Here is a 26,775-nt window from a genome sequence, read left to right as displayed (position 1 = left end):
CACTCAGGTAGTCCTTTCAGGGGGAAAAAAAGCATTCTTTTCATCTTTCTAGCCAATAGAGTCCTACCTACATCTCTCTTCCTCTTCACTGATCAGCATTACTATGGTTATTATCAGATAAGCAACAACCACCATCGGAGATGGTAGCAGTGATAGCAAGAAAGCCCGTCAAGTAAGGATTCATTTGTATTGCCACTTCAGCAAGGGTAAGTGTTGAGTAACCAGAAAAGAAAAGAAAGAGGAAGAACAGTTGCCAGGCTTGCATTAGTGACTTTTAACAGAAGCCTTCTAACTGGTCTTTCTATTTCCATTCTTTCTCATCTCCAATCTTTCCTCCCTTCACCTGCCAAACTACAACCCTGGAATGAACATAACACTTCCCTGATCAAGAATTTTTGGTGACTCTCAGTTGCCTCCAGGATAAAATACAAATACTTATATTAACATTTAAAACTCTTCACAATATGACTCCTGCCTACTTTTCTAAACTTATTTCACATTACTCTTCTATGTTCCAAATAGTCTTCCTTTCTGATCCCCAAACTGGACATTCCATCTCCTGCCTCCATGATTCTGCATACCCTGTCCCCCATTCCTCCAATGGACTCCTTCTTCATGTCTGCCCTTTAGAACCATTAGCTTCTGTCAGGATTCAATTCAGGTTCCCCACAGGAAGCCAAATCTAAATCTATGATCCTAAGAATTCTAAGATCCTTTTCTGATCCTTCATTATTAGGACTCTCTCTTTAAATTAGCATACATTTATTAATTTGGTGCCTCATCCTGGCAGTGGACTATCTACAAGTTCCTTGAGGACAGAGAGACCTCTTATCAAACCTTTTATCACCCCCAACATGTAACAAAGCGCTCCTCAAACAGTAGTTTTTTCTATAAATATTTATTGTTTGTTTCTGATTATTGTATTGAACCAGTGCATCCTGAACCACCATGCCCACTCCTTGATAATTCTCCCTCCCACTTATTGTGACTATTGGTTTTAACTCTACTTGTGCATCTTACACTGCCTTTTCCTTCTGGTCCTTTCAGGTCTATCACTTATCCGCCAGCTTCTTCATCTTGGTGTGGTTGCCTTGTAAATATACCCCCTACTTTCTCTCTCACCACCACCCCAGGATTCCCTCTCCACTGTCTAAACAGGATGGCTTTCAGCAGACTCTAATGGGTTCTATTCCTTATTCTTCCCCATGCTCCACCTCCAGGGCAGGGTTCGGGAGGGTTAGGGGGATCTATTACACCACCTACTTAACTGCAGTGTTGTTTAAAACAGTAGAAGCAAGAAAACGGATTCATTTATCTATGATAATGAGGGGAAAGAAAGATCTGTTTCAATACCTGTAAAATACAGACCTCTGAAAATGAGGAATCAACACAGTACTGATCTCATCATTGAGATGATGGACAGAGTTTATACCTAGGTATAGTATCCCACAGGCAGTTTAAAAAAAAACAACAACAACAACAAAAACCCCCACATTAATGGGATTTTTCTCTTTCTCAGAACTGAGTGGGTACTAGTGGGTACTGGTTGGTTCCTGAAGAAAGGAAACACATTTCAGTCCCAAATTAAACTGACATAGGTTGCCATAAATATTCTTTTTGAGCATTGTTTGAGTTGTCCCTCTGCTTCTGTATGACCCTGGCTGCTGTCTATCTAGTAACAAAACACTTATTCCAATGTTTCCTCCCTCTTGTAGGAGTATCTACACATCTAGTAAATAAAAGCACAGTTGGTAAAGAAAACTATCTTAAGCAATATTCACAGTGGTAAGGAGCTATTAAACAGAGAACCATAAAATGCCTGTAAACCTGTTTATGTACTGTCTGTGAAAGTAATTTCAGGGAAGTAGAAATGGGATGGATACAGGACAAAAGATGTTGGTCTCTTTTATGTTGTCCCTTTTATAAATGGGTGTCACCTTAACCATCCTTACCAGCTTTTCACATAGGAAGAAAGTGACTTGTAGTTAGAGATTTATAATATCTACTTAAAAAGTGACCTAGACTGGATACTACTACTTTTAGCAATTTGGCACTCAATCTGTCTAAGCCCATGATCACTATATAACAAAGAACTCTGTCCATCCATTCTAGGTCCCTTTGTTTGCTACCCACTAAAAAGAAATAGGATTTACCAAGTCATATGACCCTTCAGCTCTCAAGGGCAGCCTGGTTCTAGGAAGGGGTTCTGTCCAAGGGCTCAGGACCTTTGAAAATTGTTATAACTCTATTTCAATATAATTGGTTTCCTTTATAATCTTACATGTTTTCTTTTATGCATTTAGAATTGTTATTCTGAGGTGTCCATAAACTTCATCAGTCTGCCAAAGGATCCATTATAAAAAAATGGTTAAGAACTCCTGTGACTAGTGAAATTCTCACTGCTACTAGAAGAGAGATCTAGGCTTATTTTCAGGGCTGTCCTACATCCTAGTGATATGCCCCACTATCTATTTCCGGAGACAAATTAAGGTCTGGGAACCTTAATCAAGTGACCCAACTCCCAGTGAACCTCTGGAGCAGCAGAATGTAAGTTCCTTTTTTTTGTATTGGTGCCCTCTTCACCCAGCACAATGCCTGGCCTTAATAAATGCGTGTTTGTGGAAAATTATGATTTAACCTTCTATCAGCCAATCATCAACCTTTTGTTAAATGCCTAGTAGGTATAAGGCACTGTGCCAGGCATTTCTCTGACAATCCATTTTCAAGTACTTCTGGAAACAGGATCAGTGGCAACAGATACTGGATTTCTATTTGAAACAGACAATTTCTAAGAAAGGTTGGAATTTTGTGGCCTATTTGAGTATCAGGGGCTACCCATGCTCTCCTAAATTGCCTAGGATCTCAGACTTAGAGCTAGAGATTTAAAAGAAAAGTAATCAAATGTCACCATATACAATATTTTGAGAACCTGTCCTAGGTGTGACAGAAATCTAGAATGAGAGATTAATCCCACCTAACCATAGATATCTAACCATTTTTAGTTCCCAGAGAACATCCCAAGTCCTCTAAAGAGCTCCTTCATACTCTTGGACTTCCAGTTAAGATGAAAGGTCATAAAAAAGCAGAGGTCTCCAACACAAATACCATCAAATATATAAAAAGGACCCAGGAAGAACAATGAAAAAAAGGACATAAATTGCTCCATCTAGTCCAGAACTACAGAAAAAAGATGACAGAAGCAAGTGAAGGGGGAAATAGTGGCTATACCAAGGAAGCTATCATGAACTCTGGAGCATAGGTGGGAAGTCCAATAGAGCTAGGGAAAAGAACTGTGCTAGGGAAGTATACATGCAAGTCAATGGGCTAGAAGTCAACAGAGGTAGGGAGAAGAGACAGCACAACCTCAGATAAACACAACTGAAATCAGCATTCTGAAAAGCCAGCATGAACTCCCAGTACTAGGAGACCTGAAGCTAGATCCTCTTCCTAGATTGTAAGAACAAAAGAGGGGAACAGAATCAACTCCACTACAACCTATTGCACAGAGAGACAGGCTCCAAACATCTACTCCTTGAAGCACTAGAAGCCATAGCAGGAGATAAGAGCCAACTCAACCCCTAGCTACCCGTGCCATGGTGACTGTTCAGAAAGTCTGGTGGTAGCATGATTTTTAGCATCCCACTGCTGGGCAGTACTAAAAAATGAGGACAAAATAAATTCACAAATGGAGATCATACAAGAAGAAGAAAGAGTCCAGTCAAGGCTAGGACCTATAGGAAACAATAAGGTGATTGAAACCGAAGCCAAGGATTAAAGCAGAAAGCTGAGCTTAATGCTAGCTAACATATATTGATTAGCAGAAGTAATGGCATCCAGACTACAGAGAGAAGAGGACAAAACTAGGTCTACCCAACCCATTTAAGGGTACAAGAAGGAATCCAAGAATTAAATAGAAATAGAAAAATCTACCAATCATCTGCTAAAAGAAATTCCAAATTGAAAACATTCAGGAATGTCATCAACAAAGTCCGGAGCTTCAAAGTCAAAGGGAAAAAAACACTATGAGTGGCCAGAAAGAAAAAGTTCAAGTACTAAGGAAATGTAGTATCACACAAGACTTGCAAACGATTACAGTAAAGAAGAAAAAGTCACATAATACAATATTCCAAAAAGCCAAAAATAAAGGCTTAAAACCTAGAGTAATTCATCCTGCAAAAAAATGGATATAATCATACACTAGACAGGAGGAATGGATCCTTAACAAAAGAGGATTTTTTAAGTATTTCTGATGAAAAAAACTAAAGCTGAGCAGAAAATTTGATATGAAAACACAGAAGTCAAGAGAAATCTAGAACATAAATACATCAGACCAATTAGAAAAATTTACATTTTAATAGAAGAATAAGAGACAAGTGTATCTTAAGAATCTTAATGTCTTCAAGTGTGACTGAGGAAACTAAATTAAGACAAACACTGGTCATGGGAAAGGTCTTATTCTCTTTTATTAGCTTTAAGGGAAGAAAAAGAAAAATGAATACACTAGAGAAAAACTGAAGCAAAAGGAAAATGAAATTACTATTTTGCAAAATGTGATGCATAGAAAAAATATACTTTACAAATATGGTGGAAAGAATGAGCGGACTGGGTATTTCATGGCCTTATCTTTATTTGAAATAGGTAAAAGTGAGTTGAACACACACACACACACACACAAAAGAGTTTGGTATAGAAATACATTAAACTCAACAGGAATACAGAGTAGGACATGCAAAAAGGAGAGGTGGCGAATAAGAGGGAGAATAGATTCAAGGAATGAATAGTCATGATCAAAACAAACTTTAGCTCCAGCTTTGAAAAGGTGGGATTAAGAAGAAAGAAGATGTAAGACCCAAATATCATGATGATGAAGAGAAGAGTGACAAAGGAATAGGAACAGATCACCACAATTATAGACTGCTAGTGCTGATCAAATTTTATCTCTTTCTCTATCCCCTTCTCTGAAAAAAAAAAAGGTGTCAAAAGGAAAAAGTATAAAAGGTTATGATAGAGAGTAAATATAAGTGAGATGAATTTATCTATTAAATGGAGGAGGGCAGCAGAATGGATTAGAAAGCAAAATATAACAATATTTTGTTTATAATAAAACACACTGAAACATTCACACAAAGTTAAAATGAGGGAATAGAGAATAATATATTATGCTTCAGATAAACTTAAAAAGCAGGGGTAGCAATCATGATCTCAGACGAGGAAAGAATAAAAATAGACATGATTAAAAGAGATGAGCAGGGGCCCCAGAGATAATGAAATGGTAACAATGCTCAATATATATGTATGCACTGAATGGCATAGTAGCTACACACTTAAAGGAAAAGTTCATCTAATTACAAGGAGAAATAGACAGCAAAGGTAATAGTTGAGGACCTCAATGTGGCACTTTCAAATCTGGACAAATTTGACAAAATATAAATAAGAAGGGCAGATAGGTGTGTAGTGAGTATAGGACTGGGCTGGAGTCAGGAAAACCCATTTTCCTGAGTTCAAATCCAGCCTCAAACACTTATTAGCTATGTGGCTCTGGGCAAGTTACTTAATCTTGTTTCCCTCAGTTTCCTCATCTGTAAAATGAGCTGGAGAAGTGTGGGGTCCCTAATGGGAAAAAGCCATAAAATACACTAATAAGTGAAAAACCATGAAAACTTAAAACTCTGTGAAGTGGAAGCCTGACTATGGTGACCTGTTAATAAATCCTAACTTAGATACTGAATCACAGTTTAGTACTGAGTCAAAACTTAGATACTGTGATCTACAAAAGTCATAACAAGAATATCATGACCCATATGTGACCAGTACATTATCAATACACAAACTTATGTTTGGCCATAACATTGTCTTAACTTCCAAGCTCATTACTAAGCAGAAAACCAAAAATATCCAGTAGTGATGCATTCTCTAGCTCCTCTTTCCTTTGTCTGTTTTCTATATGGAGATTTTCGGTATTCTTTAGGACGGCTCCATTAAACTTTCTGGCCACTACCCCAGACCGAAGATTGCCCCATTTGTAAATATTCATTATGATTGATTAAACTACTACCTATAATCAATCTGGAGATACTTGGCCTCTTTTTTTGGTATCAAAAGAATACCCCAAGGTTATGGGAGAGGTACATGGTTGCCCAGCCAGGGGTATTCTGGACCTTACAAGAAGGAAATGTCAAACCACTCTCTCTGAAGGACTTTGGAATCAACTGAGCCTTCTTTAACACAAGCACACCATGCTGTGCAGTTCTGTGCCAGTACCTCCCATGTGTCACAATCAAGTTTAACTCCAGAAATGACCCCAGTGTCCAGTCCTGCCAGGTGATTTTCAGAATCTTACTGAGACAATTCAAATGGAAGTGATTCAATTTCCTGGCATGGCACTGATGTACCGTTCAGGTTTCACCAACATACAACAATAAGATCAATAGGAAGGCTCTGTAGACTTTTAGTTTGGCAGGCAACCTCTCTTCTCTCCCACACTTTCCTTAACAGCCTCTCAAACACTGTGCTAGCTCTGGCAACGTATGAATTAACCTCATCATCCAGTGTACATCCTTGGAACGTATCCTGCCAAGATAAGTGAACTTATCTACAGTACCCAAAATTTTTCCATTTGCTATACCTATGAGTTCCATGTATGGATGTTGTAGAGCTGAATGGTGGCAAACCTGTCTTCTTGGTGTTAATTGTCAGGGGAAAATTAGCACAAGTGGCAGGGAACTGATCTGTACTCTATTGCATCCCAGCCTCAGAGGCTGCATTGTGGGCACAATCATTTGCAAACAAAAATTTACGCATCAACTTTCCTTCCATTTCAGTCTTGGTTCCCATCATTTTCATCAAACCATTCTTGATATTTGCAAGTGTTTTGGCCCATATGAGTAAATGCGATGCTGTACACCAAATCTCTGAAATCTGTCCACTCCTTCTCTGCTCCACTGTTGCCAACTGTCTGTTGGCTCAGCTTTCCCTCCAAGTTAGCATTAGGGCTTGGAGAAGGCTCTAATAAATTGAAATGAAGTCTCCTGGTAGTTGTCTTGCCTTGGGGCCACCACTTTAGTTGAAGGCAAATGTTTAGCTTGGAAAGGATAAATCTATGATTAGTCCAGCATTCTGCACCACACATCACCTTTGTCATTCTCAGATCCTGTCCATCTCTTCTCCTTACAATGACATGGTCTATTAAATGCCAATGTTTGTTGCAAGGGTGTATCCACAAAGTTTTATTGAGTTTAGGTAAATGGAAGACAGTGTTGTTGATGAAAAGGTCATGAGATGCACAAATCTTAAGCAAGAAGTGACTTACTGTTGCTGTTCCCAACTCCATTCTGCTCAAGGACTCCTTGCCATGAGTGATAATCTATGCCTACTCTGGTGTTAAAGCCACCCAGAATTGGAAGTTTGACTTCTTCTAGCACATTGATGATGAGGGTCTCCAGGTCTTCATAAAATTTTTCTTTGACCTCATCAAGGTTCTTCATGGTGGGAGCACATGTACTGATGATGGCTGCATGGCACTTTCCTGCAAATGATAATCACATTGTCATGAGCTGGTCATTTACTCCTTGGGGGTGGGAGGATCATTCAAGCTTGTTGACTAGATTAGTTTGATTGCAAAACTTATATCAGCTTCACAGCACTCCTCTTCATGGCAGCCACTCCAGAAAATGTGTATCCAGCTCTGACTTCAGTAAGCTGGACTTCATTTGCCAGCCTTGTTTCACTCACAGCTGCTATTTGTTTGTGATATTTGCCGAGTTCTCTTGCAACAAGGACTGTTCATCTTTCAAGTCTACTGGATTTCATGTTGTCCATAAGCCTGTGCACATTCCATGTACCAATGGTGAGTAGAAGCATCTTCACAAAAGCTTTGTACAATTTTTATGGTTCATCTGCAGGGTGGGATCCTTACCTGCTGCAATAAGCTGGCCAGGGTTACGTTAAGTGAAACAGACAATTTTTAGGGCACCTTTTCTAGATCCTTATTCACATCAGGAAGTGAGAAGTATGGTCTTTAAAAGGGGCTGCTCAGACACCAATGGTGCTGCCAAATCCCACTGCTGCTTCAATCTGGCAAGAATACAACCTTATAGCCCATAGGGTTATACCTGTGTAGAGAATTGTGACTATAGCTCCCAATGTATTTGCACCTGCTGCTTTGTCACTAGCCTATCACTCTCTAGTGGTCATCTCTGACTTTGAAGTAAGTAAAAATGGCAAAATGTTGTGAGTGATATCTTTTGACTTACTCATATACTGGACTGAAATGAGGCATCATTGCACTTAGGCCTCCCTCTCTCTTCCAGAGTCATCAAAGTCCAGTGGCAAGATAAAAGTCAAGGCGACTGGTGATGGCTCAGGATGCAGTGAATGACTTGGTATCTTCACTGTCTGATGAACTAAGTGCTCCACAGCACCTATTTTGGCAACCTTCATGGCCCATTGGAACAAACTGTTCACATACACCTATTCCACCAGGGAAGTCTTCATGTGCTTCCCCTAAGTTACAGATGGCAGATTTCTAGTATCAAAAAAATTTTTAAAGTATCCACAACAAATGAAGAAATAAAAGAAATTATTAGAAAATATTTTGTCTAATTATGTGCCAAAATTATTAACAAATGAAATTATTTAATATTTTGAAAAATAAAATACCTGGTTGGGTTTTTTTTAACATTATCTAGGGATCAGTGCAAACATATAAGAATAAGAGCCATTTCTCAATAAAGGTCAACAGATATGAACAGATAGTTCTCAAAGTAAGAAAGGCAAGCTATCAATAACCATGTGAAATATGTTTCATATCACTAATAATAAGAAATACATACATTAAAACAACTCAAAGTTTCTATCTCATGCCTATCAGGTGGCAAAGATGACCAAAAAAGAAAAATTACAGTTGTTGGAGGGGCTATGAGAGGACAGGCACGCTATTGTACTGTTGCTAAAATTATGGTGTGGTCCAGACATTCTAGAAAATAAAAATTCACTAACCTGTGGATCAGTGGAATAGGTTAGGTATGCAAGATCCAGTAGTCAATGACTACAGTAATCTACTATTTGATAAACCCAAAGACACCAGCTTCTGGGATAAGACCTTACTATTTGACAAAAACTGCTGAGAAAACTGGAAAAGAGTATGGCAGAAACTAGGCACAGACCAAAATCTCACACCATATACCAAAATAAAGTCAAACTGGGTTCATGATTTAGATATAAAGGCTGATGCTATAAGCAAAATGGGAGAGCAAGGAATAGTTTACCTATCAGATTTATGGAGAATAGAAGAATTCATGATCAAACAGGAGATAGAGAACATTATGAAATGCAAAATGGATAATTTTGATTACCTTAAATTAAAAAGCTTTGCACAAACAAAGCCAATGCAACCAAGATTAGAAGGAAAGTAGAAAACTGGGAAAGAATTTTTACAACTAAAGAAAATAACTGCTTAAAGAATACAATTGGCCAAATGGAAAAGAAAGTACAAAAGCCAGTTGAGGAAAACAACACCTTAAAATTTAAAATTGGCAAGTGGAAGCTAAGGAGTCTATGAAATGTCAAAAATCAAGCAAACAAATTCAAAAGAATGAAAAGATGGAAGAAAATGTAAAATACCTCAGGGGAAAAACAACTGACCTGGAAAATAGATCCAGGAGAGACAATATCAGAATCATTGGGCTCCCTGAAAGCCATAATCAAAAGGAAGGCCTGGACCAAGAAATTATCAAGGAAAACTGCCCTGATGTCCTGGAACCAGAGGGCAAAATAGGCACTGAAAGAATCCACTGATCATTCAGGAAAGAGATCCCAAATTCAAATATCGGGAAGTCACAATCAAGATAACACAGGACTTGGCAGCTGCAACATTAAAGGACCTGAGATCATGGAACATGATATTCCAGAGGGCAAAGGAGCTAGAACTATAACCAAGAATCACTTACCTGACAAAATTAAGCGTAATATATCGAGAGAAATATGGTCATATGATGAAATAGGATTTCAAGCTTTTGTAAGAAGACCAGAATGAAACAATTTTATCTCCAATATCAAGACCCAAGAGAAGCCTAAAAATGAAAAAAGGGAAAAGAAAATACAAAGAATTCAATGGAGCTGAACTGTTTACATCCCTACAGGGGAAGATGATACTTGTAACTCTTAAAAATTGTATCACTAACAGTACAGATAAAAGGAATAAACATAGACATAGGGTACAGGTATAAGGTGTATTTGAGGGAATGACATAAAAAAAAATAATAAGGGATGAGAAGGAGGAGGAAAATGGGCACAGAAGGAAGGGAGAGGTAGAATGGGATAAATTATCTCACATGAAGAGGTGAGAAAGACTACAATGAAGGAGAAGATGGGGAGGGCATGGGCATTGCTTAAATCCTACTATCATCAGTACTGGCTCAAAGAGGGAATAATATACACAGTCAGATGAATATAGAAATCTATCTTACCCAGCAGGGAAGTTGGAGGGAAGGAGATTAAATTGGGCAGGGGGGAGCATGATAGAAGGGAGGGCAAATCAGAAGAGGTGGTAGACAGAAGCAAAATACTGGTGAGGAGGGAAATGGTGAAAGGAGACAGAGAACAGATAGGAGGAAGAATAGGAAGAAGGGAAATACACAGGTAGTAATCATAATGGTGAATGTGAATAGGATGAACTCTCCTAGGAAACAGAAGCAGATAGCAAAGTGGATCAAAAAACAGTATCCTATAATATATTGCTTACAAGAAACACATTTGAAGCAGAGACACACACAAAAAGTAAAGGAAAACCTGGAAAGACTTGTATGAACCGATGCAAAGTAAAAGGAGCAAAACCAGGAAAATATAGTACATAGTATCAGCAACATCTTGTGGTGATCAACTACAAATGACTCATCTTTTCTCAGCAACAATGATCCAAGACAAATACAAAGGATGAATGAAGGAAAATGCTATCCATATCCAGATAAAGAACTGATGGACTCTGAATGCAGATCGAAGCATATTTTTTTACTTACTTTATTCTTTGTTTGTTTTTTTTTTACTTTTGATCTGTTTCTTCCACGACTGTGATGAATATGGAAATGTGTTTTACATGATGGCATATACATAAACTATATTAAACTGCTTACCATTTTCAGGAGAAAGGAGGGGAGGGGGGGAAATTTGGAACTCAAAATCTTATAAAAATGAGTGCTAAAAATTTTCTTGATTAGTAATTGTAGGGAAAATACTATTTAAAGCAAAATAATTGCTAAAAATAAATATTTTTTTTATTTAAAAAAAAGTTCAGAAGAGGACACAGAGAAGTGAGATATTTTTGGAACTACTCTAGTACAGGCCCTCACCACCTCACGCCTGTACTTTTGCAATAATCTGTTCTTGGGACTGCCTGCCACAAGTCTCTCCCTACTCAAATCCATCCTCCATTAAGACACTAAAGTGATTTTCCTAAAGCACAGGTCTGATCATGTCACCATCTACTCTAAATAAACTCCAGTGGTTTCTTATTGTTTCCAAGATCACATACAAAATGTGTTTGGCATTCAAAGCCTTTCATAGCCTAGCCCCCTCCTACCTTTCCAATTAGTGTATTCCTTACTACTGACTTCAATGCAGTACATCGGCCTTCTGGCTGTTCCATGAATGAAATACTCCATCTCTCAGCTCTGGGCACTTTCTTTGCCTGTCGCCCTATGTGGAATTCTCTCCCCACTCATCTCCACCTACTGGTTTCCTCAGTTTCCTTTGTTGTTTTTTGTTGTTATTGTTGTTTTTGCTGCTGCTGTTGTTGTTGTTCAGTCATTTACAATCATCCCTCAGGATCCTAGTAAGTGTCTGAGGCCAGATTTCACTCAGGAAGATAAGTATTCCTTACTTCAGGCCTGGCGCTCTATCCACTATGCCACCCAGCTTCCTTTGAGTCCCAACTAAAATACCATCTTCTACAATGCTTTTCCTCTTTTAATTATTTCCTATCTATCCTGTATATAGCTTGTTTGTACATATGTATTTGTTTGTTTTCTCCACTAGACTGTGAGCTCCTTGAGGGCAGAGACTGTCATTTGCCTCTTTTTTGTATTCCCAGTGCTTAGCACAGATCCTAGAATATAATAGGCACTTAGCAAATGTTTAATGATTGACTGACTAGAAGTTCCACATCAAATTTTAAATACCTAAATAAAAATGATCAGCACCTAGTAAAGATTCACATGTAGTCCTCTTTATGTAGTTTGTGTATAGAAATATTCATGTTTACTTACATTTGACAGATTTTTAACAGTAAAATTTTTTTTTAATTTCTTTAAAACCTGAAAAGTCTTACATGAACCAATGCAAAGTGAAATGGGCAGAACCAGGAGAACATTATACATGGTAACAGAAACACTGTACAATGATCAACTGTAAGTGACAGCTATTCTCAGCAATACAACGATCTAAGACAATTCTGAAGGATTTATGATGAAAAATAATATTCCTCCTTGGAGAATGAACTGATGGAGTCTGAATGCAAGTTGAAGCATGCTTTTTTATTTTCTTTTTCTTGGGGTTTTTTTTGGTCTCAGTTTTCTTTCACAACATGACTAATAAGGAAATACATTTGCATGATTGCAACACGTATAACCTGTATCAAACTGTTTGCCTTCCCAAGAAAGAAAAAGAATTTGGAACTCAGAATTTTAAAAAATGAACGCTAAAAATTGTTTTTACATGTACTTGTGCAAAAATAAAATATTAAATAAACATTAAAAAATAAAAATAAAAGATTTCATTTAAACTCCAACTGTGTAGAGTAATGGGAAAGGGAGTAGAAGCCATAGTGACCTGATTTCCCCAGGATTCATATGACCAAAGTAGATCAAATACAACAGGAGAGGTAGAATATACATCAAAGTTCTCCCCTTTGCCACAATTTTAGCTACAAAATTATCAAACAGATCTTTGAAAGGTAGAGTAGTTGAATATAGTACTTACTTAAGGTTATACAGTGTCAGAGAAAAGCAGAGCAAGGCTTGGAAGACAGAAGAGTGTGATGCAGACTGGGGTAGGTAAGACAAGTTGGAGTCTGACATAAAAGGCTTCGTTCCATGAATCAGGCTACAGGAAAGAGAGGGGCAAAGTGTGAATTAATTACATTAGGAATTTGTGCAGACCTGCAAGTAGTCTGCTTAGTTAGAGGAATCATGCAGAGGGAATGGAGCTGGGGTGACTGGTCATCAATCAAACCATTTTATAGATTCTGATAAGCAGAAAGCAGCTAATGCAATTGCAGGTACAGGCTAAGTGAAGATGGGAATAGTGCAGCAGTCTTTCCACAGGTAGGGGCTCTGGCATTTTCCACCCTTGTGTTTTCCTTATTATGAGGAAGGGGTACTAAAGACTTAATATACCATAATAGGGTGGACTGGGTGACAATGGAACATTCTAGACTGAGTCTAGGCTTATCTCCCTGATTTATTGGATGTGCTTATTCTACTTTCCTAGTCCCAAGGGAATGCTGTCCTTAAAACCAGACAAGAAGAACTTACACATAATCAAAGACGAGTTTTGGATGACTAAAAGTGTAAAGTACTAGCGTTTCTGAGATAATGTCTCTCCAGCCTAGGGGACAGAATGATAAATTTGCTAGCAGAGGACAGGAGTTCTGCTTCGGGCTCTGTCACATATTACTTGTGTGACCTCCCTGGACCTCACTTTCTGCAACAGTAAAATGAGGGTATTGAAACTGTCAAATATGCCTGGCCCACAATAGTCCCAAGTGCTGTCAGAACCAGAATAAGATGTAATTGGGAAATATTTATCAAAATAAGTAAAAATACAAATAGATAATGGTAGTATGTGGTTTTCTAAATCAACATGCAGCCTGCAGGGATCCTTATGTATGTTTTAGTGGCCCCCATTTCTAATTGAGTTTGACATCACTGGACTGGGGCTTCTTAAAATTTATCCACTCATGACCTCTTTTCACTTGAGAAATTTTTACATAATCCCGGGTATATAGGTATACAAAATAGGTATACAAATCAAACATTTATTGATAATAAATCACAAAGAAATTTATTTTAAAATAATTCTTTGGTATATACATAATTTCACCATTTATTAAAGATGAAAGCAAATTAGCATACTAATGAGATGGATGTGCTTGTTTATTTTTACATAAAGAATTAAATCTTGGTAGAATATTTGATACTGCAGGACAGAGAGCATCTTCAATGTTTTTCAGAGTTGATCAATATTTTGATTTTATAATTGTCAATGCTGAGAATACCACTTCGCAGAAATATGTAGTACAAAACGGCAGAAGTATGTTTAGGACCATTTCAGAAATTGTTGGAAAGTCTGTCCTAATTCCAAGACAAAATTCATTTAATGATTTTTTAAGAAACTTAAATATTAAACCTGTGTTTAAACTCAGCAAATTCTTCTTGAACTTTTAATGGCAGATGACTGACTTTTTTAATTTCAGTTGAGTTTTTTAGAATCAAAATTTGAAGGAAAGTATTTCTGAAACTGTGCCTCCAGGTACTTCAGATGATCAATTACAACTCTTAGAATTAAATCTTTGGGAAATTTATTTTCAATTATGAAATCATCTGTAGCTGTAAACATTTCTGGAGAACCATTTTCCACCCTATTCTTCCATAAGTTAACTTTTTTAAATAAAACTTTCAATTTTACCTTTTAACATGAATATGTTACAATTTTTCCCTTGAAGCGAGGTGTTTAAATCATTGAGTTGTTTTTGAATATCCGACAAATAACAGTTTTGAAAGCCATAATTATGAAAAAATAACAAAATCAGATTTCTGCTCAGTCTTTTGACATATAACAACTTTCAATTTTAATAATCTGTTTAAACTTCACTCACTTAAGAGCCACTTTACCTCTGCATGTGCTTTTGTAATTGGAGCCCATGTCTTTCCAAAGGTTTGAAAATAAACAACTGTTAAGGATACAGCTTTGTATTGCAAAGCACAACATCTAACTCTGGTGATTTTTTGTTTGGCTACAAGTGCCTCCCGATGGATCCCACAGTGAGTAAAAGTGATATGTTCATTGCCACCAGCTTTAACTTTTGCTACAAATTCAACATGCTTGCCCATCATTGCTCCAGTACTGTCTGTACAGACTCCCGTGCAATTTTTGTACAGTAAACCTTCATTTGTGAAAAATTCATTTACTTTAAGATATATATCCTCTTCTCTTGTGTGCCCTTCCAAAAGGCAACAAAACAATAATTCCTCATGTATGCTTTCTTCATAAAGATATCTTACATAGAGTAACAACTGTGCCATATTAGAAATATCAGTTGTTTCATCTAACTGAATTGCAAACTTTGGGCTGCCCTTAAGCCTGTGGTAATAAGCTGCTGGAATTGGTCATTACTAATTTCAGAAATTCTTTTGGAAACAGGATCATTCAATAAAGGAATTTTATGAATTTCATCCCCATACTTTTTCTCATGAACTATTTCTGACATTTTAATAGCTGCAGGTAACATGAGACCTTCTCCTATTGTGTAATGCTTTTTAGTTTTTGCAATTAAATATGAAATTTCATAAGCTGCAAGTAAACACTTTTCATTGACAATAACAAATTTCCTAAAACACTGTTTTTCTTTATTTGAAGATTTTAAAAGTCATTCAAAATATTCCTTTGGTTTATTACAGTATGTTGCATGCTTGGTTTTAAGATGTCATTTTAGTTTGGCTGGTTTCATGCTCTCCACAACCAAAACTTCATTGCAAATTAAGCAAAGAGGTTTTTCCACACCATCATCATTATTAGAAGTAAATCTATGTTGTAAAAATGATTTGACACATTTTCTTTTTCTTGTCAATTTAAATATACTGCAACCTGGTAGCAAAGACTGCCACATTGCCCTCAGTATTTATACCTCTTCTGTCTAAATTTAGCCCCTTATGCATAACCAAAAAATATTTCTGTCCTAAAATATAAATGAACATTGCTAATAATTTCTCAAATAAATACTAGCTTTAGCTTATGAAATTACATTTGTTTATGCTTAATTTAAAAAATTGATGTTCACACTTACATATATGTACAGTGAAGAAATATTATTAAAAGGGCTTTTGTCTTTACTTGCTGCAATTAAACATTCATGTTTCTGTAAAAGAAGGAGATAGCAAGAATTTTTAGAATCAAACATTCTAACACAATACAATCCAAAGATATACTAATGTGATACATCCTGAGGAATGATGGTAGGAAAACACTAAAAGTATTTTCTGTAATTAAATTATTATGTTTCTGTAAGAGCATAAAACTTTGTATGTACAGTAAAAATACTGCAATTCATAACATACAACAGTTTCGAATCTCAGCCAAGGTGTTTCTGGCAGCATTCTTTGGCATTGTGTGGCATGACGGCATGCGCAGTGCAAAGTGTACATGTTGTGCATTCAGAACCAAGGCTGCAGTGAAATCGTGAGATACAACACAGGCAAGCTCTGCCAGAAACACCTTGGATTCATTACACATTCAATTTTGAATTAATTTTTGGTCGTTGAGTGCTCAGAAACCTTTTACTGTTGCCAATTTTTTCATAACCCCCACATTCAGTTACATGATACCATATGGGGTAGCAACCACAGTTTAAGCAGCTTGGGACTAGATGCCTTCTATAGTCTCTTCCTACCCTAAATCTATGATTCTATGAACTAGCTCATTCACCACTTTTTTGTTTTTTTAAAGACTGGGTCCTCCTATTTTGCTCAGACTGCAAGTGCTGAGGCTATTCCCACTATTGATGGGCACTGAAGATTTGCCCTATTCTATCACTAACAGTTCACCCCTTCATACGCACCCTCTGGCCCAATCCTGGGAGTTCCCCATATTAATGATGAAAATAATTTGAACACCCAAATGGCCAAGCCCACTGTAGCTCAGAACTCCTGAGTTTGAGAGATTACAACAGCTTCACCTTTCACTATAACAAGGATTTATAGGTCAGCACTCATTCACACTTCTTAAAGAGAAAGGGCCTTCTATTTTGGAAAAAGCACTAGCAAAATGTGAAAAAAGAGATCTGTCATCTAACTGAGACAGGAACAACTCTGTGTGATTCTATTTTTTACATTGCTTCAAATATTATTGGTAGTCAAGTGACATTTATAATAGTACTGTATTTGCCATATGTTAATAACACTATGTACAATTCCTACTGTGACAAGCTCTGTTTAGTATATTTGTTTAGACATTTTCTTCAGGGAAAAATACGCCTGAACATAGATTTTATTCTAACACTTGAAAATAACTTAAGAAAAAGCCAAGACATCCTAAAGAAGTCTTTTTTCTTAAACACATTAGAGAGAAATGACCATTTAAAATGAACATATTTGAAAATCCCTTTATATTACAGTAGGCTATGCTATAAACTTAATTACCACCAAGGTATTTCTAAGGCTGCTGGATACTACTAAAGATTTTTTTTAAATTTGGAAACTCTTAATTTTTATAAATTCATAGTAGCTACATTGCATTATTTATTCTCAAATATATTTTCCCCTGTATGTTTGCTATATTATCTATCTTCAAGGATCTAGTTTATTTGTTAGACTTGCTTTTATATTTCAGTGGCATAACAGTTTCATTGATGTGAGTCCTCTAACCAATGGAGATCACAACCGATACATGCCTTCTCATCCTATGAAACTCTTGACTATACTCTCCAATAAATCTTCCATCAGGAGATCACCAATATATTGTGTGTTTTCATCTAGAATGCCTTCTCTCTGAGATTATCCTCAACTTATCCTATATATATCTTGTTTGTACATAGTTGTTTTCATGTTGTCTTTTCCTAATACATTGTGATCTCCTTCAGGACGAGGCTGTTTTGCCTTTATTTGTACCCTTAGGACTTTTGCTCTATCTGATATATACAGCAGCTAGGTGGTGCTGTGGCACTGGCTCTCAGTCAGGAAGAACTGAGTTCAAATCTTGCCTTAGTATGTGGCCCTGGGAAAGTCACTTAACCTCCATTTACCTCCGTTTTATCATCATCATCAAAAAATAGCACCTACCTCCCAGAATTTTTATGAGGATGAGATAATATTCGCAAAGGATTTTGCACACCTTAAAGTATTATACAAATGCTACCTTTAGTAAGCACTTAATAAATGCTTATTGGCTTGATCTGATTCTAGATCTTTTGACATTGCATGAATACTACTAGAATATAAGGTCTATTGTCTATTATCCCTAATTCTCTTTAAGTAACTGGTCCATCTCCAATGTAAATCTCTTTGATATCTTTACATTCATGGTGTGAAGTTCTTTGATGTTAATATGTGATAACGTATTTAACCAAAACACATCTCTTCATTTAGGTGACCTGCATTTTTTACCTTCATAAACTATGGTATTCCATGATTAGTAACCAGACAACATCATAAAAAGAACATCAGAGTTGGTTTTTTTTTAAAGACATGTCTTTGTTTCAGGGAGAAACTTGATGTCATTAAAAAGTATTTTTGGTTTCTCAAATGAAAAATAAACAAATAAAAATAAACAAAATATCTACGTTCTGCATTAGTGTTTCAATGTATATTAAATGTAAGAATTCAACTTTTAGGTTGATTTTCATCTATTAGCAACTCATTGAGAGATGATGAAATAAAATTGTGGAGGAAGGATAGGGCTATTTCTCACACAAGACATTCCATCTCTCATCAATCTTTGCACAGATTGCTCCCCTGGAGTGTGCTCTCTCCTCATTTCTACCTCTCAGAATCCTTAGCACCCTTCAAAGATAAACTTGATGCCACATCCTACGTGAGTTCCTTTTGGATTTCCCCAAACACTAGTGCTTCCCCAATAATAGTTCCTCATATTTATTTACTACTTCCCATTAGTTCTAATTCTTCTATACATCATGACTAATGTGAAAATATGCTTAATATGAATATATAAGTAGAGCCTATATCAGATTACATGCCATGTTACTGAGGGGGAAGGAGAAGGAGGGAGAGAAAATTTAAAACTCAAAATCTTACAGAAGTGAATGTTGAAAACTAAAATAAATTATTTAAAAAAAGAAATGATTCACCTAAAGTATTTCCAAAGTCTGAGCAAGGGACTTAAGATGCTTCCCTAAAAAGGAAGACATCAACTTAACATATAAGGACTATAAGATAAGCTATAATTTTACCATATCTTTTTGTTTGTTTGTTTGTTTGTTTGTTTATTTGTTTGTTTTGGAGGCAATAAGGGTTAAATGACTTGTCCAGGGTCACACAGCTAGCTAGTAAGTGTCTGAAGTCAGATTTGAACTCAGGTCCTCCTGACTCCAGGGCCAGTGCTCTATCCACTGTGTCACCTAGCTGCCCCAATTTTACCATATCTGTCACAAGGATATGGTATAATGACAGAAGGTTTGGGGAACTAAAAAGGAATACTGATAAAGAAAAGTTGTATAGGTAAGAAAGTGTCAGTGTGTCTCCAGTACTTCTCTCCAGGGAAAGACTGTATCTGGCAGAAAGGAACATTCCAGGCATTTAAAAAGATGCCCTGTGAAGCAAGGATAATTCTCTACCATCTCTACCACATACAGAATGAATTATCCCTGAAGACTATCCAGTTCCCTTTTCTCTGATTTTTCACTCACCAAGTAACCTCCTCACTACAAAATCAATTTTCTAGAGACCTGGACACCAGCAAGGGCATGTCCTGCATAACAGTCATGAATACTATTGTCAATGGGAATGTCAAATCAGCAACAGTCCCCAAATTATGGCAATGCCACTAAAAACACACAGGATCAGAGGAGAGGCATAAGATTCTAATTCTCAAGGATTATTTTTAGCTTATGAGTGTTAATTCTAAAGCATCATTCTTCCTATTATCCTATCAGAGATTAGACAGACAGCTAGGTAGTACAGTGCATAGAGAGTGCTGGGCCTGGGGTGGGAAAGACCTGAGTTAAAATCCTGCCTCAGTCACTTATTTGCCATATGATCTCAGATAAGCCACTTAGCCCATTTGTCTCAGTTTCCTCATCTAGAAAATAAGGATAATAACAGCACCTACATCCCAGGGTTGTTGTGAGAATCAAATGGGATAATGTTTGTAAAGCACTTTTAGCAGCACAGTGCCTGGCATATAGTAGGTGCTATATAAATGTTAGCTATTATTATTATTATCATTATGTCTTTACAGATATAGAGCCACACACAAAGAGAAACTTAGTCGTATGTGATTATACTCTTACACAGAGGAAAACAACCAAGAGCATGCTGGCAAATGTTTAACTACCCTTCTCTGAAGAAAAAAAAACATATACCATATACTTTTAAGTTTTGCACTATTAGCATTTTCTTCATTACTTCCTTAAGTCTAGACAATCAACAAAATAACATATCAAGCCCAGCATTTGCTGATTTCTCAGGTGTAAATGTTCATATTGAAATTTTAACAATCAGCTGTCTTGAGCTAGAATGAGCTGTCTCGCACACCCCTGAGAACAACTCCAATTCTGTTGCTCAGTGGACTTTCCAAGACTTTGGCAACTTCTACAGTGGGTACCATGAAATCTAGTTCTTCTTTTCATAGGATTCTTTTAAGCTACAAAGTTCAAACAAATGTTTATTAGGGCTGCAATCACCCCTTTTCCATAGCCTCCCTCCCTTTAGATGTTTCAACCACACCTTTTTGGTCCTATACCTTCAATTGGTATAATGCCATTCATTCCTTTTTCTTTCTTTCTTTTTTTTTTTTGGTGCAGTTCTTTCAAATGGGCAGGGGTCAATTTTGTTTTTCTTATCTTGGCAAATCCCTGATTCAGCCTTTAACTGAGATAGATACCTTATATTACAAACCAACAAACACTTATAATAGTTCTTTAACCACTTTACTACACTTCTTGTAATCCTGTTGTTATAATAAGCCTTGCATTGGGCCTGCATCAGGAATCATGTCAAATGAGTACATACTGGAAAGTGGAAGGATGGAGCAGCTAAATGCAGAAGAATGGGCAGCTATGTGAAAAGGAACAGCAGGCAGGCAGCATGGACATGGAGAAGATAGTAGACATATGAAGAGAGAATAACAACCATATGTATCAGATAGAACAGATGGAAGAAGCTGGCAATAAGCTAGAGAACTATGGAGGAGACAGAAGGCCATAGCTGCTTCCCTGACACTGAAAGAAAGATACTCAGGAGTCAGCTGTCATGGTGTTGTAAGTCTGAAATGATTGTGTCCTTATGCTATGGTGAAAACTACTATTACTCCCTTGGAACTGTGAGAAACAACATCTGTTTTGTGTTTGGACAGAGAATATTTGCTACTTGAGTCAGTTCCTTACTATTTACCTTGATTTTCTATTTTAGTTAAATTCTGTGTGTGTGTGTGTGTGTGTGTGTGTGTGTGTGTGTGTGTGTGAAGAGAGAGAGAGAGAGAGAGAGAGAGAGAGAGAGAGAGAGAGAGAGAGAGAGATCTCCATGTGATTTTTGTAAGGCATATTAATGGGGGCTTGCACCATAGTTTTGAGTAGATCTGGATGGGCAATAGTGACAGATCCCAAAATCATGGAGGAATCTGTAAGGAGGCCTAAGGTCATATATATAAGATACCTACAATGATTTATCATTGGGACATTGCTATATCCTTAATTCCCTGTTCCTTGGATGTTCTATAGACGGCCTTGACAAAAGCTTTGCCTCCCTGAAGGTTTTAACTCTTTCACCTCCAGGCCTCACAATCCTAATTGTTGATTACCTCACCTGGCCCACAAGACTGGGCCTACTCCCTGGTTATCCTTTTTATATCATCATCAGCAATGGCATGACCACATGCCATGTACCACTACCTCCCTCCACTTCTAAAAGCATTAATGAATCAACTCTGCCATTTTCCTGAAAAGATTTTGTCAGCTTAATTCCCTATGGTCCACTCACCATCCCTATAACATTCTGGGCCTTGTGTCCTCTGTAGCCATCAGTTCTTTATGTGTACTGTCTTCTCCTATTAGAATATTAGTTTCTTGACAGCAAGGACTTTCTTTGCTTTTCTGTTTGCATCCCAGCACTTATCATAATGTTTAGCACATAGTAAATGATCAACAATTTTTGTTAATTTATTTATTTAGTCTCGTTATATTTATTAATGGAAAAATTATTAAGCTCTGGCCCATGACAAAAAGGAACTACCCACATTGTAAATTAATAGATTTGTCATTCTAGTTTATAAAAATCTCTTGTGGTTTTAATTAACATGAATTTGTTGCCCAGAGTCTGATCACCCTTAATGAACTTAATGAAATCAGGTTTCTGAACCTGCAAAGCTGAGGACCAGAAACTGGATCAATAGTGACCATAAGATTGAAAATTATTCAGAAGGCTTAAGTAGATGAGCTAGATGTCTAATCTTTCTTTTCACCACCACACTAACTGCAACATCCACAAATTTATGGTCAAAGTATATTTTTTCTATCATTTAACTATAATCTATGGATCCCAGCTTCATTCAAAACCAAGAAGCATGATAGTTTCATATCTTTACATAGAAATATCATTTTAAACCCCAAGACAATTGTCCCGCAGTATCTTTTGATTACTTACTCTACTGGATTTTTCTTCCATTCATTAGTTTCCACAAGGCATACTTAAACTTTTATGGAGTATTTGTTATTCTGCATTTGGAGTTTTAAGACAAGGAAACAGTTGAGGTTGTTTTCTCTTTGAAGACTGCAAAGGGATGACATTAACAAGAAGCTAGGGAGCTATGAGATATCAGGAGTAAGCTTGGTGTATGGTAGCTAGTGTCTAAATGAATTGAAAACTATAGTGTATAGCGATGTTTATTGGTGACTAAGGAAATCAAAAGACCTTTCCACGCTACTCTTATGCTATACTGAACCTTTTAACTGTCAATTTTGATTAGTCCTTAATTGCATCTGCACTACATGAACTCTAGATAAACACAAAATTGCAGCTTTCAAATAAAAATGTGTGAAATTTAAAATCAGATTGCCACTGGAATCTCAGGTGTTAAAAGAAGGGTACTAGAAAATGAGATCAGATATTCTTGCTGGTCTCCATGTGAGGGAGAAATAGGACATAGTGACAAATCACAGTGGGATAGATTTAAGTGAGGAGGAGGAAAAAAGTACTGACATTAACAGCTATATGACATATTAAAGAAGAGATTTTTAGAAATTTGGGGAAACGATATTTTAAAAACAAATATAAACTGATCTTTCTGAGAGTATCAGTTGCAGTTTTAACTGAATTGTCCCAAAGGTTCTGCCTTTGGTAGTCTTGGGAAACGTAAGGACCCCTTTCTTGAAGAGTGTTTTTAAATGCATATAACAAAATGCATTGAGTTACAAAGAAACCAATTATATTGAAATATAGTTATCAAAATACTATTTTTTTAAAGTTTACAAGCCACAGATTAAGAACCTCTATGAGAGGGGGGAAAGGGAGTCATGGGGCAAATTCTCTCTCACCAGAATTGTCAGCATTTTCCCTGACCTATTTTTGACATGGTTGGTTGTTGTCCTTGGTTCTCCAAAAGGACCAAAAGGACATTACTATGTTGGAGTCAAGGTACAATGTGTCCATCTGTGGCTGATCATACCAATATGACCTTGGAAGGCTCTACCACAGGTCAGGGACACATAATTCATGTGAACATTTGGAATGGAGACATCTCTAAATTTGTGCATCTCATGTTTCTTTTGAGCTGCTGCAATTCTGCTTTGCTCATAGAGTACAGCACCTTCTTTGATGCAGGCACATTATACTTGGTGGTATTGCGCCAGTCTCCCATGTCTCACAATCAATTCTAAAGTTCTTCAGAGAGTCCTTGTATCACTTCTTCTGACCACCATATGAGTGCCTGCCTTGCATGAGTTCTCTGTTACCCCCCCAAAAAAAAAGTCTTTTAGGCAAACATACATTTGGCATTTGAACAAAATGCTTAGTCCATCAGAGTTGCACTCTTTATGATAGAGTTTGAATGCTTGGCAGCTCAACTCAGTGTCCCATACCTTATCTTGCCAGATGATCTTCAGAATCTTCCTAAGAAAATTCAAATGGAAGCAATTCAGTTTTCTGTCATGGTGCTGGTAGACTGTCTAGGTTTCACAGTTATGTCTGACAGCCATATCCTGGTGAGCTAGATAAACCAACTTTGCAATTCTACGTTGTGTGCCAGGTCAGTCATTTATACCACTTTGTCTCTTGACTTCAGAATTGCTACTCCAGTCTCCTAACACAGAGGTATATTGATAAGCAGGTAAATATTCAGAGGAAAGCAATCAGAATTGTGAAGTGTTTTGAGATTTTGCCATATCCACATCAATTGAAGGAACAGTAGCTGTTTTTAATCTCAAAAAGAGAAAATTCAGGGCTACATGATAGCTGACTTCAAGGATCTGAAGTGCTATCATTGGAAAGAGTGATTAGATTTGTTTTGCTTTGCCCCACAGAGCAGAAGTGGGATCAATAAGTGGATATTGAAGAACATTTAGGCTTGATGTAAGGAAAATCTTCCTAATAATTAGAGGTATTCAAAAGTGGAATAGTCTGCCTTTGGAAGTAATGTTTCACCTCACTTGAGATGTTTTGGAAAGGGCTAGTTGGCCACTGTTAAGTATGCTATACTTAAAATACTCCTTATAAGAAAATTCTTGCTCATGTACAGAATAGATTATATGGTGTATGAGAGCAGCTGAGGTCCCTTCCAAATCTGAGATATTGTGATTTTTTTTATTTTGTTCCCTCTCCAAGTCAGATTGAATCTATGAATGAGTCATTCAGTCAATATGTATTTAATAAGTGCTTGCTATATATGTCAGGCACTGTCCTAAGCCCTGGGGATACAAAGAGAGACAAAAATAGAGTCCCTGCCCTTGAGGACCTCACATTCTAAAAACTACCTACAAATAACTATCTTCATACAAGATATATGTAGGGTAAATGGAAGGTAATCTAAGAGAGAAGGTTCTGAATGTTGAGGGAAGAGGATGCGAGAGAATTAGAAAAGGCCTCTTACAGAAAATGAGATTTTGAGCTGAATTTTGAAGTCAGGGAATCCAGGAGGCAAATAAAAGGAGGGAGAGCATTCCAGGCAGGAGAGATAGCCCGTAAAAGCACAGAATCAGGAGACAGAATGTCATGAGAAAGGAACAGCAAAAAGGGTAATGTTACTGGATCACAGAGGGGAAGTGAGTAATCAATCAATTAACAAACATTTGTTAAGTACCTACTATGTGCCAGGCACTTGTGCTAAGTGCTGAGGATACAGAAAGAGGCAAAAGACAGTTCTTGCTCTTAAGGAGCATACAGTCTAATCAGAAAGACAATATACAAACAAATATATACAAAGCAAGCTACATACAAGATAAATAGGAAATAATGAACACGGGGAAAACACTGGAATTAAGAGGTGTTAGGGAAGGCTTTCTCTAGAAGGTGGCACTTTAGTTGAGACATAAAGGAAACCAAGGAGATGAGTAGGTGGAGTGGAGGAGGGAGAACATTCCAGACATGGAGAACATGCAGAGAAAATGCTCATAGCCAAATATGGAGTGCTTTATTTGTAGAACAGTTAGGATGCCAGTGTCACTGAATTAAAGACTCTGTGTTAGCGAGTAAGATATAAGAAGACTGGAAAGGTTGAAGCGGGGTAGGTTATGAAAAGGCTTTGAATGCCAAATAGCATTTTGTATTTGCTCCTGGAGGGAATAGGAAGCCACTGGTGTTCATTGCCTGGGGGGTGGATGATGAGACTGGACCTGGGCTTTAGGAAAATCACTGGAGAGGCTGGAATGGAAGATGGATTGGAGTGGGGAAAGACTTAGGAAGACTCAAGACTAGCCAATAATACAAGCCTGAGGTGATAAGGGCCTCTACTAGAGTGATGGCAGTGTTAGAGGAGAGGAGTGAATTCCAGAAATGTTACAAAGGTAAATTTATAAACCTTGTTCACTGATTGGATATGGAGGGTGTGAGACGGTGAGGAGTCTAGGTTGTAAGCTTGAAGGACTGGGAGGATAGTGTTGCCCTCTAGAGGAAGGTGGAAGGAAAGTGTAAGAAATCTGAAAAGTGGGACACAGATGGAAATCCTGATACTACCAACATTCTTAATTCCTGGCCACCTTGATCTGTCCATCTCATTTCTCACTACTCTTCCCCAAGACTTGTATGCATTCCCCCAACTTCCCCACCACCACCCAACTATGTGAAATTCTCCCAAAGTCCCTTGTGACAAAGGCAATAACTGTTTGCCAAAGTTGGCAAGCTGTAAAATTTCTCCTAAACATAAACTAAATGGTGTCTGTCAATCCTTTATAAGTCCTGGAATTGTGATATTTGGGAATACATGGAACCAGTGTCAACTGCTGTTTGTTTTTCTGTGGAGCATTGTTTTGTTCTACAATGCACTTTTCTGAGGAAAATCAAATATTCTTGAGATGTGTCCTTGGGTCACAGTTCTTGGTGGCTAAAGGAGTTGACTTGGAAAAATTAAATGTGCTGCCTCCTACCTTGGACATGTTATATATAAAAGTGATTTCTAAGGGCTACCTATATGGCATCCAAATGCCAATATATAAGTCTGATTAAGAATGAATGTTCTTCTAGCTACTCAAGGTATGGCAGAACAATACATGAAAATAAGACTAAAAAGGAAAATGGAACACCATGCATTCAAAATTCAACATTTATTAAGCATCCATTTTTTTCAAGGTTTACACATGGTTCTGTGAATGATGTTATCTGTGGTTTGTCCTTCCTTCTCGAAGAG

At 37.2% G+C, this 26,775-nt stretch overlaps 1 long non-coding RNA gene across 1 annotated transcript in view; it reads right to left on the bottom strand.

Annotated features, from left to right (window-relative positions):
- Positions 1-9,953: 9,953 nt before the first annotated feature.
- Positions 9,954-26,775, bottom strand: part of LOC144456844 (uncharacterized) — a 147,041-nt gene continuing 130,219 nt past the window's right edge. Inside the window, exons 2-4 of the long non-coding RNA XR_013486018.1 lie at positions 16,058-16,129; positions 12,973-13,095; positions 9,954-10,070 (exon numbers count right to left, since the gene is read on the bottom strand). This is a non-coding gene — a long non-coding RNA (uncharacterized LOC144456844). The remainder of the gene's footprint in view (positions 10,071-12,972; positions 13,096-16,057; positions 16,130-26,775) is intronic.

This window comes from Phascolarctos cinereus, unplaced genomic scaffold, assembly GCF_003287225.1.
Source record: "Phascolarctos cinereus isolate Bilbo 61053 unplaced genomic scaffold, phaCin_HiC Scaffold_4;HRSCAF=312, whole genome shotgun sequence".
NCBI classification, from domain to species: Eukaryota; Metazoa; Chordata; class Mammalia; order Diprotodontia; family Phascolarctidae; genus Phascolarctos; species Phascolarctos cinereus.
This window is presented reverse-complemented; position numbering and strand designations above follow the sequence as displayed.